The sequence below is a fragment of the Trichechus manatus genome, unplaced genomic scaffold (genome assembly GCF_000243295.1).
Source record: "Trichechus manatus latirostris isolate Lorelei unplaced genomic scaffold, TriManLat1.0 scaffold00011, whole genome shotgun sequence".
NCBI lineage: Eukaryota > Metazoa > Chordata > Mammalia > Sirenia > Trichechidae > Trichechus > Trichechus manatus.
Genome location: NW_004443947.1, coordinates 31,897,235 through 31,909,308, shown reverse-complemented (window position 1 = coordinate 31,909,308; position 12,074 = coordinate 31,897,235).

The following is a 12,074-nucleotide window of genomic DNA, read 5'->3' as shown; positions in this document are numbered from 1 at the left end:
GGTTTGGTGTTTTTTTTTTTTTCCCAGTTATAATAAATCTCTAAACTTACCGTGCTCAAACTACTGTGTGGTTTCTCTCTCCTGACTGAACCCAAATTGGTAACAGGGAGTGACAACAAGCTGCCAACTTCAAGTTAGGGAAGAGGATAATGGATCCACTCTGGGCCTAAGTTCAAGGAACACAAAATGGAAGGAACACGTCTAGAGCAGGCCCACTCCTGGGTGAGGAGGCTTGGTGAGTGGAAGGGGCATGAGTATTAAAGCCATACAGAACAGAGTTTGAATCTCAGCCCTATCATTTACCAACTGTGTGACCTTGGGCAGATTACTTTACCTCAGTATACTCACTTATAAAATGGGGATCATTAAGGTGACTATACAATTTTTCATCCTAGCCTTTTGAAAATGAAAAGGGATGCCATTAATAATTATGCCAGGACAACAGGTATACACCATAACTGTTCTGGGCAAACCAGGATGTATGGTTCCCCCAAAGAGACCAACTTTGCAGTATTGTTGTGAAGAATAAATATGATAACGTATGTAAACTGCATAGTACATTGCTTGGCACGTGGCCAAAACCAAACTCAATGCCATCAATTCTGACTCATAGTGACCCTGTAGGACAGAGTAGAACTGCCCCTTAGGGTTTCCAAGGCTGTAAATCTTTACGGAAACAGACTGCCACATCTTTCCCCATGAAGTGGCTGGTGCGTACGAACCGTCAGCCAACTTTTCTGGTTAGCAGCCAAGTGCTTTAACCACTGTGCCACCAGGCCTCCTGTGACACATGGTAGGCAGGAAAACATATTAACATTCTTCCAATTGTTAGAGCCTCTGCTGGCCTTCCTAGCACTGGGCTTCCGTTATTGGCAAAATGCTCACCTCTTAACCCTTCATTCCCTTCCCCACTGCCAGGCCATTTCCTTAAGCCAAAAGGTTCTTTCTCCTACTCTTTCTATATAGGTCGCAGACTATCTGGTCCATATCAGTGCCTCTACAGGAAACACGAGTGTGGGAGAGTGATCATTGTATTCCATGAGGAGCTAGAATTTTGTGTTCATGTGGAAGGAAGGAAGGAGAGGGCAGTGTAGGGGCTGGCATCCTTAGGTCCAGAGAAGGCAAGACACAGCTTCCTGGTAGCAGTGGGGACAGTTGTGCAACAGGACTGGGGATAGCAAGACACTGTGGGGAGTGGGTTGGGAAAGAGGAAAAATTCTTTGCAAAGGCAACAGTACACAAGACAAACCACCCAAGACAGAGGAAGAGTGGAAGGATCAGACCAAACCCATTGCCAAGGAGTCAATTCTGACTCATAGTGACCCTATAAGAACAGAGTAGAACTTCCCCATAGGGTTTCTAAGGAGCGGCTGGTGGATTTGAACTGCCAGCCTTTTGGTTAGCAGCCAAGCTCTTAACCACTGAGCCACCAGGGCTCCATGCTAAACAGAGGAAGAGCAATTTAATAAGGCAGCATTATGGAAACCTATTAGAGGTGGCAAATGAAGGGCTATCAAAGAGGAGAAGGAAATGTACAGGATAATGTTGTTGTTAGGCGTCCTTGATTCCAACTCATATCGACACCATGTGACAGAGTAGAACTTCCATATAGGGTTTTCTAGGCTGTAATTTTTACAGGAGCAGATAGACAGGTATTTTCTCCTGCTGAACTGCTGGGTGGGTTTGAACCGCCAACCTTTTGGTTAGCGGCTAAGTGCTTAACCACTGCACCACCAGGGTTCCTTGTACAGGATAATATTACCTGTATACATACATACATTCTACGTGTTTACATAAAAATAATTGAATGATAGCAAATGTTACTAGAGGTTCTCTTGGATGGGTGTGGGATTACAGGCAAAATTCTTCTGCCTGGAAGAGACATATGCCACTTTTGCTTACATTTTTTTGGCCAAGGCAGGTCACATGGTCACACCCATCTGTAAATGGTCACTTTCCCATCAGGAATGTGTAATCTGGCCCGGTACCTGGAAGGAAGAGAAATGGCAATGCCAGAAAACAGCACTAACCACTGCTACAATGACTCTTTAGACAAGCTGTGCACTCTTTGGGACACCACAGTCCCCAGCACTCCTTAGTGGACTCCCAACACCATAACCAAGGGTCTGGGAACATCTGTCATGCTGTCCTCTCATTCTTTTATTCTCTGTCAGACCACTCCAGGCTTCAGGTTTTTAAGCTGTGTCAATGAGACAACCTAGACAAACCTATTTGTTACTAATTGGTTGTATTAAGCAGTTAACCTCTCTGAACTTCAGTTTCTTCACCTGTGAAATATGGATAATAATTACTAGAACTATTTCATAGTGCTGTTGTGAGAAATAAGACAATGCCCATAAAATATTCAGCTCAGTGCCTGGTACATAATTAACAGTGAGATGCTACTCTTAGAGTTATGACAAGTTATTTTTTAATTATATATGAAAACATAATGTAAAAAAATTTAAACAATATAGATAACATGAAAGTCTTCTTCAAATCTTTATTTCACTGTCTTCCACAGAGGTAATAAGTGTTAGCAGATTGTTGTATATCCTTGAGACCTTTGTCATTTACCAACGTTGATAAACGCAGGTTGGTAACTGTTAAATGTACATGATATACTGTACATAATTTACAAGATGCTCTTTCAATGAACAATATCCTCTGGTGACCTCTGTTTTTATATATATTATAAATTATATTTTATATATAGAACATATAAACTAGCTATATAACTATGTAAACTACCTCAATTTTTTAAAATTACTGCCTAAAATTTTCTAGTACACGTTATAGTAAATTTAGCTATTCCCTTATTGATGTTTAAATGTTTTTTAATATTACAAACAATGCTATGATGAACATCTTTGCTCTCTGTATACATGTGGGGGGGTATTTCTTCAGAATGGATACCACAGAGTGGAATTTATGGGTTATAGGGTATGTAGATTTAAAATTTTAATAGATGCTTTTAAATGCCCTCAGAATGGCTGTGCCAATTTATATTTTCTACTACCAGTATACAAGAATAACTATTTTCCCCCACCTTTACCAACATTTGATATTAGCAAACTATCATTTTTACAATATGATGGGTGAACAGCTATTTCACTTCTTTTTGCCTTGGTTTCCCCATTGTTGAAATGAGTTGTTGTGAGGACTAGATGAGTTACTGGTATTATATACAGTATTTTATTCTTGTTTCCTTCTTCCTTATTGGGCTTTGGGTTTAGAGTGATATTAACCTGATTTTGATTACTAGCTCTACCACTTTCAAGCTATGTGATTTTGGGCCAGTCATTTAACCTTTCTGAGCCATAGTTTGTTCATCTGTAAAACAGAGTTAATACTTCATAGAGGTTTTGTAAGGATGAGTTGAAAAAATGTGTCTAACATCATGCCACTCACATAGTAGGTGCTTGGTACATGCTATCAACCCATGATTGTTCTTTGTTTCTCTTCTAACCGTAGGAAGTGAGGACCCCTTGATCTGTATATAGTACCAGAGTGTGCTAGAAAGAGCCTTTTGCAAAGAGCTTTGGCTGCAGATTACCAGGATTTCTCATAGACTCCTGAATCCTAAAACCACCTAGAAATCTGTCTCTGCAGTAATACCTGGTACCACACCTGAGAGAATGAAGAGAAAATTCCATCCTTTCAGAGGTTTCTGAGGAGGCCACATCCCTTTATCTACTATATACCCCCTACTAGGGGGTATATCCTCCTTCCCTGGGCGGTACTGGGGAATGGGTAAGAGAACATGGAGTAGGAGAATCCTAGCTTCCAGCCCTAGTTGTGTGACTTTGGGCAACTTGTTTAACCTCTCTGCATCTGTTTCTGTATTTGAGAAATGAGAAATAGGGTTATGGTGAAGATTAAATGAGATCATCCTTGTAGAGATCATTGGCCAGGTGCCTGGCTCATAATCAGCACTCTACAGAGTTTGAGATGTATTTACGGACAGTCAACGTCAAAGGAGGGAAGGAATTCAAAAAGGCATGTACTTTTAAGCTAGTACAGGGTCTGTCTGGATCTTTGTATGATAAGAGGGCAAAAGGAAAAGAAGTTAGCAGATTAAGGGAGGAGGGACAGATTAAAACTTTGATGCTTCATTTTCTAAACTCCTCAGATGAGGTCGCCATGACATGGAATGGACTCAATGGCAAATGTTTTTGTTTTCATATACCTATGCGGGGTAATGTAACATTCCAACCTATTTGTTTGTTTTAAAGATCAAAGTTTCCATATTTGCAGTTTCTCATATCAGAATTACAATCTATATGTAACATGCTATTTTTTAAAATAATATATGTACATGATTAAAAAAAATTCATACCGTGCCCAAGGGTACAGAATGAAAACTAAGCCTTTCTCCTACCCTGTTCCAAGTTCACATCCCCATTGACAATCATTAACAGTATCTTGTGACTCCTTCCAGACACAACCTATGCATGTACAGCATAAAAACACAGGAATAAATGTGTATAGATAACTATCACCACCAGTTGCTGTCAAGTCAATTTCGACTCATGGTGACCCCGTATGTGTCAAAGTAGAACTGTGTTTTCAAGCCTGATTTTTTATGAAATAGATCACCAGGCCTTTCTTCGAAGGCACCTCTGGATGGACTTGAATCTCCAACCTTTCAGTTAGTAGCTCAGAAGATTAACCATTTGCACTACCGAGGGACTCCTATAACAATACAATACATCTTAATAGAAGAAATTTGGGGTATTTCAAATACTAGCAGGGTCACAGGTTTCAGCTGAGCTTCCAAACTAAGACAGAATAGGAAGAAGGACCTGGCGGTCTGATCTGAAAAAAATTAGCCAGTCAAAACCTTATGAATAGCAGTGGAACACTGTCTGATGTAGTGCCACAAGATGAGCCTCCCAGTTTGGAAATCACTCAAAAGACGACTGGGGAAGAGCTGCCTCCTGAAAGGAGAGCTGACCTTAACGACATAGATGGAGTCAAGCTTTTGGGACCTTCATTTACGGATGCGGCACGACTCAAAATGAGAAGAAGCAGCTGCAAACATCCATTAATAATAGGAACATAGAATGTATGATGTATGAATCTAGGAAAATTGGAAGTCCTTAAAAATGAAACAGAATGCATAAAGATCGATACCCTAGGCATTAATGAGCTGAAATGGACTGGTATTGGCCATTCTGAATCAGACAATCATATGGTCTACTATGCCAAGAATGACAAATTGAAGAGGAATGGCGTCACATTCATCGTCAAAAAGAACATTTCAAGATCTATCCTGAAGTACAGTGCTGTCAGTGATAGGATAATTAATATTCATATGCCTACAAGAATGACCAGTTAATATGACTATTATTCAAATTTACGGACCAACCACTAAGGCCAAAGGTGAAGAAATTGAAGACTTTTACCAACTTCTGCTGTCTGAAATTGATCAAACATGCAATCAAGATGCATTGATAATTACTGGTAATTGGAATGCAGAAGTTGGAAACAAAGAAGAAGGATCGGCAGTTGGAAAATATGGCGTTGGTGATAGAAACAATGCCAGAGATCGCATGACGGAATTTTGCAAGACCAATGACTTCTTCATTGCAAATACCTTTTTTCAACAGCATAAATGGTGACTATCCATGTGTACCTTGCCAGATGGACTACACAGGAATCAAATCAACTACATCTGTGGAAAGAGATGATGGAAAAGCTCAATATCATCAGCTGGAACAATGCCAGAGGCTGACTGTGGAACAGACTATCAATTGCATGTACAAGTTGAAGCTGAATAAAATTAGAACAAGCCCACAACAACCAAAATATGATGTTGAGTATATTCCACTTGAATAGAGACCATCTCAAGAATAGATTTGACACGATGAACACTAATGACTGAAGATGAGATGAGTTGTGGAATGACATCAAGGACATCATACATGAAGAAAGAAAGAGATCATTAAAAAGACAGGAAAGAAAGAAAAGACCAAAATGGATGTCAGAAGAGACTCTAAAACTTGCTCTTGAACATAAGGATGAAATGATGAAGTGAGAACAGAAGATTTCAAAGAGGGGCTCGAGAAGACAAAGTAAAGTATTATAACGAAATGTGCAAAAGACCCGGAGTTAGAAAAGCAAAAGGGAAGAACACACTCGGCATTTTTCAAGCTGAAACTACTGAAGAAAAACTTCAAACCTCGAGTTGCAATATTGAAGGATTCTAAGGGGAAAATATTAAACAATGCAGGAAGGATCACAAGATGATGGACATCTCGGGGGACATCTAGCTCAACTGGCATAACATCGTTTATAAAGAAAATATTCCATATCCAACTTTGGTGAGTAGCGTCTGGGGTCTTAGAAGCTTGTGAGCAGCCATCTAAGATACTCCACTGGTCCCACCCCGTCTGGAGCAAGGGAGAATGAAGAAAACCAAAGACACAAGGAAAAGATTAGTCCAGAGGACTAATGGACCACTACTACCACAGCCTCCACCAGACTGAGTCCAGCACAACTAAATGGTGCCCGGCTACCACCACCGAATGCTCTGTTAGGGATCACAATAGAGGATCCAGGACAGAGCTGGAGATAAATGTAGAACAAAATTCCAACTCACAAAAAAAAAACCAGACTTACTGGTCTTACACAGACTGGAGAAACCCTGGGAGTGTGGCCCCCAGACACCCGTATAGCTCAGTAATGAAGTCACTCCTGAGGTTCACCCTTCAGCCAAAAATTAGACAGGCCCATAAAACAAAACAAGACTAAAGGGGCACACCAGCCCAGGGGCAAGGACGAGAAGGCAGGAGGGGACCAGAAAACTGGTAATGGGGAGCCCAAGGTTGAGAAGGGGAGAGCGTTGGCAGGTTGTGGGGTTGGCAACCAATGTCACAAAACAATATGTGTATTAATTGTTTAATGAGAAACTAACTTGCTCTGTAAACCTTCATCTAAAGCATGATAAAAAAAAAAAAGAAGAAAATGGAGGAAATATAGAGTCACGGTACCAAAAAGAATTGGTCGATGTTCAACTATATCAAGAGGTAACATATGATCAAGAACCGATGGTACTGAAGGAAGAAGTCCAAGCTGCACTGAAGGCATTGGTGAAAACCAAGGCTTCAGGAATTGACGTAATACAGATTGAGATGTTTCAACAAACGGATGCAGCACTGGAAGTGCTCACTCATCTATGCCAAGAAATTTGGAAGACAGCTACCTGGCCAACCGACTGGAAGAGATCCATATTTGTGCCTATTCCCAAGAAAGGTGATCCAACCGAACTCAGAAATTAGCGAACAATATCACTAATATCACACACAAGTAAAATTTTGCCGATGATCATTCAAAAGTGGCTGCAGCAGTACATCGACAGGGAACTGCCAGCAATTCAAGCTAGATTCAGAAGAGGATGTGGAAGGAGGGATATCATTGTTGATGTCAGATGGATCTTGGCTGAAACAGAGAATACGAGAAAGATATTGTCATGGATTGAGTTATGTTCCACAAAAAGTGTGTGTATCAATTTGGCTGGGCCATGATTCTCAGTATTGTGGGGTTGTTCTCCATTTTTGTGATTGTAATTTTATCTTAAAGAGGATTAGGGTGGGATTGTAACACCCTTACCCAGGTCACATCCCTGATCCTATGTAAAGGGAGTTTCCCTGGGGTGTGGCCTGCACCACCTTTTATCTCTCAAGAGATAAAAGGAAAGGGAAGCAAGCAGACAGTTGGGGACCTCATACCACCAAGAAAGCAGTGCTGGGAGCAGAGTGAGTCGTTTAGACCTGAGGTTCCTGCACTGAGATGCTCCCAGACCAAGGGAAGAGTGATAACAAGGACCTTCCTCCACAGCCGAGAGAGAAAGCCTTCTCCTGGAGTTGATGCCCTGAATTTGGACTTGCAGCCTACTAGACTGTGAGAGAATAAATTTCTCTTTGTTGAAGCCATCCACTTGTGGTATTCCTGTTGTAGCAGCATTAGATGACTAAGACAGATATTTACCAAAAACAACAAACCAAACCCACTGCCATTGAGTTGATTCTGATTCATAGTGCCCCACAGAGCTTCCAAGGCTGTAAATCTCTACAGAAGCAGACTGCCACATCTTTCTCCCATGGAGCTGCTTGGTGGTTTTGAACCATTGACCTTTCGGTTAGCAGTCGATCGCTTTAACCACTGTGCCACCAGTGTTACCTGTTTTATTGACTATGCAAAGGCATTCGACTGTGTGGATCATAACAAATAATGGATAACATTGCAAAGAATGGGAATTCCAGAACACTTAATTGTGTGAATGAGGAACCTGTACATAGACCAAGAGTCAGTTGTTCAAACAGAACAAGGGGATACTGCATGGTTTAAAGTCAGGAAAGGTGTGCGTCAAGGTTGTATTGTTTCACCATACTTATTGAATCTGTATGCTGAGCAAATAATCTGAGAAGCTGGACTATATGAAGAACAGAACATCAAGACTGAAGGAAGACTCATTAACAACCTGTGATATGTAGATGCCACCACCTTGCTTGCTGAAAACAAAGAGGACTTGAAGCACTTACTGATGAAGATCAAAGACTATCAAAGCCTTCAGTATGGATTATACCTCATCGTAAAGAAAACTAAAATCCTCACAACTAGACCAATAAGCAACATCATGATAAATGCAGAAAAGATTGAAGTTATCAAGGATTTCATTTTACTTGGATCCACAATCAACGCTCATGGAAGCAGCAGTCAAGAAATCAAATGATGCATTGCATTGGGCAAATCTGCTGCAAAGGACCTCTTTAAAGTGTTAAAAAGCAAAGATGTCATTTTAAGGACTGTTTTCAATTGCCTCATATGCATGTGAAAGCTGGACAATGAATAAGGAAGACTGAAGAAGAACTGATGCCTCTGAATTATGGTGTTGGTGAAGAATATTGAATATACCATGGACTTCCAGAAGAACAAACAAATCTATCTTGGAAGAAGTACAGCCAGAATGTCCCTTAGAAGCAAGGATGGCAAGACTTTGTCTCACATACTTTGGACATGTTATCAGGAGGGACCAGTCCCTACAGAAGGACATTATGCTTGGTAAAGTTGAGGGTGAGAGAAAAAGAGGAAGACCCTCCTCTGTGGATTGACACAGTGGCTGCAACAATGGTCTGAATCATAGCAACCACTGTGAGGATGACACAGAACTGGGCGGCGTTTCGTTCAGTTGTACATAGGGTGCTACGATTCAGAAGCGACTTAATGGCACCTAACAACAACAACATAGCCTCCATCTGTTCTTTTTGCACAAATACTGGCATACTCTTCCCATTATTCTGTATTTTGCTTTCTTCATTTAACAATATCTCTTGGAGATCACTCTACAACCATACATGTAGATCTGCCTCATTTTCTCTACGATGGCACGACAGTCTACTGTAAGAGTGTGCTGTAGTATAGTATTGAATCTGATCAGTCCCATGTAGCTAGATACTTGGGTTGTTTCTTGTTTCTTCCTATTTCAAACAATGCTACAATGAATATTACTATACTAGGTCTTTGATCACAGGTGGGAGCTTAACAGTTAAAGATACACACATATTTTTAGTCACTCTTCACAAATGAGTAGCTATGTTCAGGTCTTGTTCACTCTTCTCTCACCCTGATTCTCAGAGCTTTGGGGAGAGTTGATAGAAAGGCAAGGGTGAAGGAATGTACTGGAGGGGTCTGCAGAATTTTCTTGGCAGCGGAGATAAAGACCAGGAGGAGACTTGAAATTCTCCCCTAGATGACTTAAATGGGTCTGTAGACCAGAGTTTCTCAACCTCCACATTACTTATGTTTTGGCCGGATAGTTCTTTGTTTTGGGGGCTCTTCTGTGTACACTTGGCTTCTACTCACTAGATGCCAGTAGCCTCCCTACCTAGCTGTGACAATGCCAAGTGTGTCCTGGTGTGGGGGGGAAGCCCCTAACCACTGCTCTAGACAATTTGTTGGGAGTAAGTTAACCACGGAACATTAACTAAGTATCCATCACCTGGGTCTTGAGGGTTTATGTGGATGGGGAAGCTATGACAGGAGGATGCTAACTCCCTTTCTCCCATGGAAGACAGCAACAGCCACCTGAAGGATCTTCTTACCCACATTCTTCCTCCCATAATCCTTCCCTCCTCCCCTCCCTCTTTCCGTTCCATTATACAACACAATATGTGAACACTGTCTCATTGTAAACATTTCAAACACATTACCCTCATCCCTCCCAACCTACTGGACTCTCCAGGAGTAATGACTGAATTTATTTGAAATTCAGAACTTTCCCTATACATTTACATACATATTTTAAACATACAAAATGAGAAGTGTTTTTGTTGAAACCCTGGTGGCATAGTGGTTAAGGGCTACAGCTGCTAACCAAAAGGTCAGCAGTTCAAATCCATCAGGTGTTCCTTGGAAACTCTATGGGGTAGTTCTACTCTGTCCTCTGGGGTCACTATGAGTCGGAATCAACTTGACGGCAACGGGTTTGGTTTTTAACATAAATGGGACTTCACTGTATGTTTTGTTGAATGACGTGATTTTTTTAAATTAACAACCTGATTAATATTTGGACATCGGTTCATATCCATATAGTTCTACCTCATTCTTTTTTTAACTATTGCATATCATGGGTATACCACTGTTAAACAGTTTGCCAACTGATGAATATTATTTTAATATTCTATTTTTAAGTATTCTAACAACACTGCAATAAACATCCTGGTACAGGCCTTTCTGTAAACAAATGTACCTATCTATCGAGAAGTAGTATTTTTATTTAGGGAATGCATACAATTTTAATAGATAATGCCCACTTGCCTTACAAAATAGGCTGTATCATTTAATACTCCTTCCAAATGTGATTAAGAGCAGCCATTTCCCTCATCACAGGCCACCTGGGTTAATTTACTAATCTTGTAAATTTTTGCCAATCTGGTCTCAGAACAGTCATCTTTGTAAAATGCAAATCTCTTAGTCCACCCTTTAAAAAACTCTCCAGGGGCTCTCCATCTTCAGAATAAAGTCTAAATTCCTCAGCATGCCTTCCATGATCTTAAGGTTCCTTACCTCAGATATTTTTTAGCCACTTCTTTCCTGTAGGCTGAGCTCCCTTCCGTCCCCCCACAGAACTGTGACGCCTGTTTTCGGATGCGCTTTCCAGTGCAGCACTCCTGTGTTGAATGGTTGACGGTGAACAGCATCTTGATCATCTCTGACTCCCAGCCCTGGTGCTCAATCAATGCTGAATGAGCAAGTTTGATGCGGGAGTGGGGCCTTGGGGGACCAGCGGAGACTTTCTCATCGCTCCTGGGGCCTACCCTGGTCTCCAGTCGTGGCGGCCAGGTCAGCGGTGCAGGGAGGCAGAGCAGGGCTCGGCCTGGTTCGGACCGGGCTTGCAGCCTGAGCCCATTTCTCCTTCCAGCCCCGGCTAGGCCAGCCTCCTCGGCCTCTCTCCCCATCCAGAGATGCTCCAGGTGCTTCATTAAAAACTTTTTAAGCAAAATTTAATGGGAGACCTTCCCGGCTGGTTACATACCTGGAATGAGAATGCGTGTCTATGCCTAATGTGTTGGAACCAACCATATTCCCATAGAAAATGCTCATGGTGACCAACAGAGGGGACAACAAAATACTAAGACACATGGACAGAACCAGGCTGAAGGGCCACTTAGCCCAAGTGTTTCGGGAAATCTTTGGAATGTCCATATAGGAGTTGGACAAGTTATCTTCTAAAGATGCAACGATATGAAGAAAAAAGCAAAAGTCTTCGAAGTCCCATATATACACAGCAATCAGAAAAAGGAATGACAATGGTGGTGACGCACAGCATGTTGCATTAGGCCCAAACGATAGGAGATGTTCCTCTGCAGCAACCAAAAGGGAAAATGATTCCAACCTCATGAGCCGACCATTGGTCTAAACAACAGCAGCATTTGCCAAGAAACAATGAGATGGAAATGTATATTCTCAAACTCAATAGCAGTTTTCACATGTGATCTTTTTACATTTTCTTATATACACAACAGGAGCTACTTTCTTCTTTTGTTTTCTTTTAACTGTGGTCCAAGTCC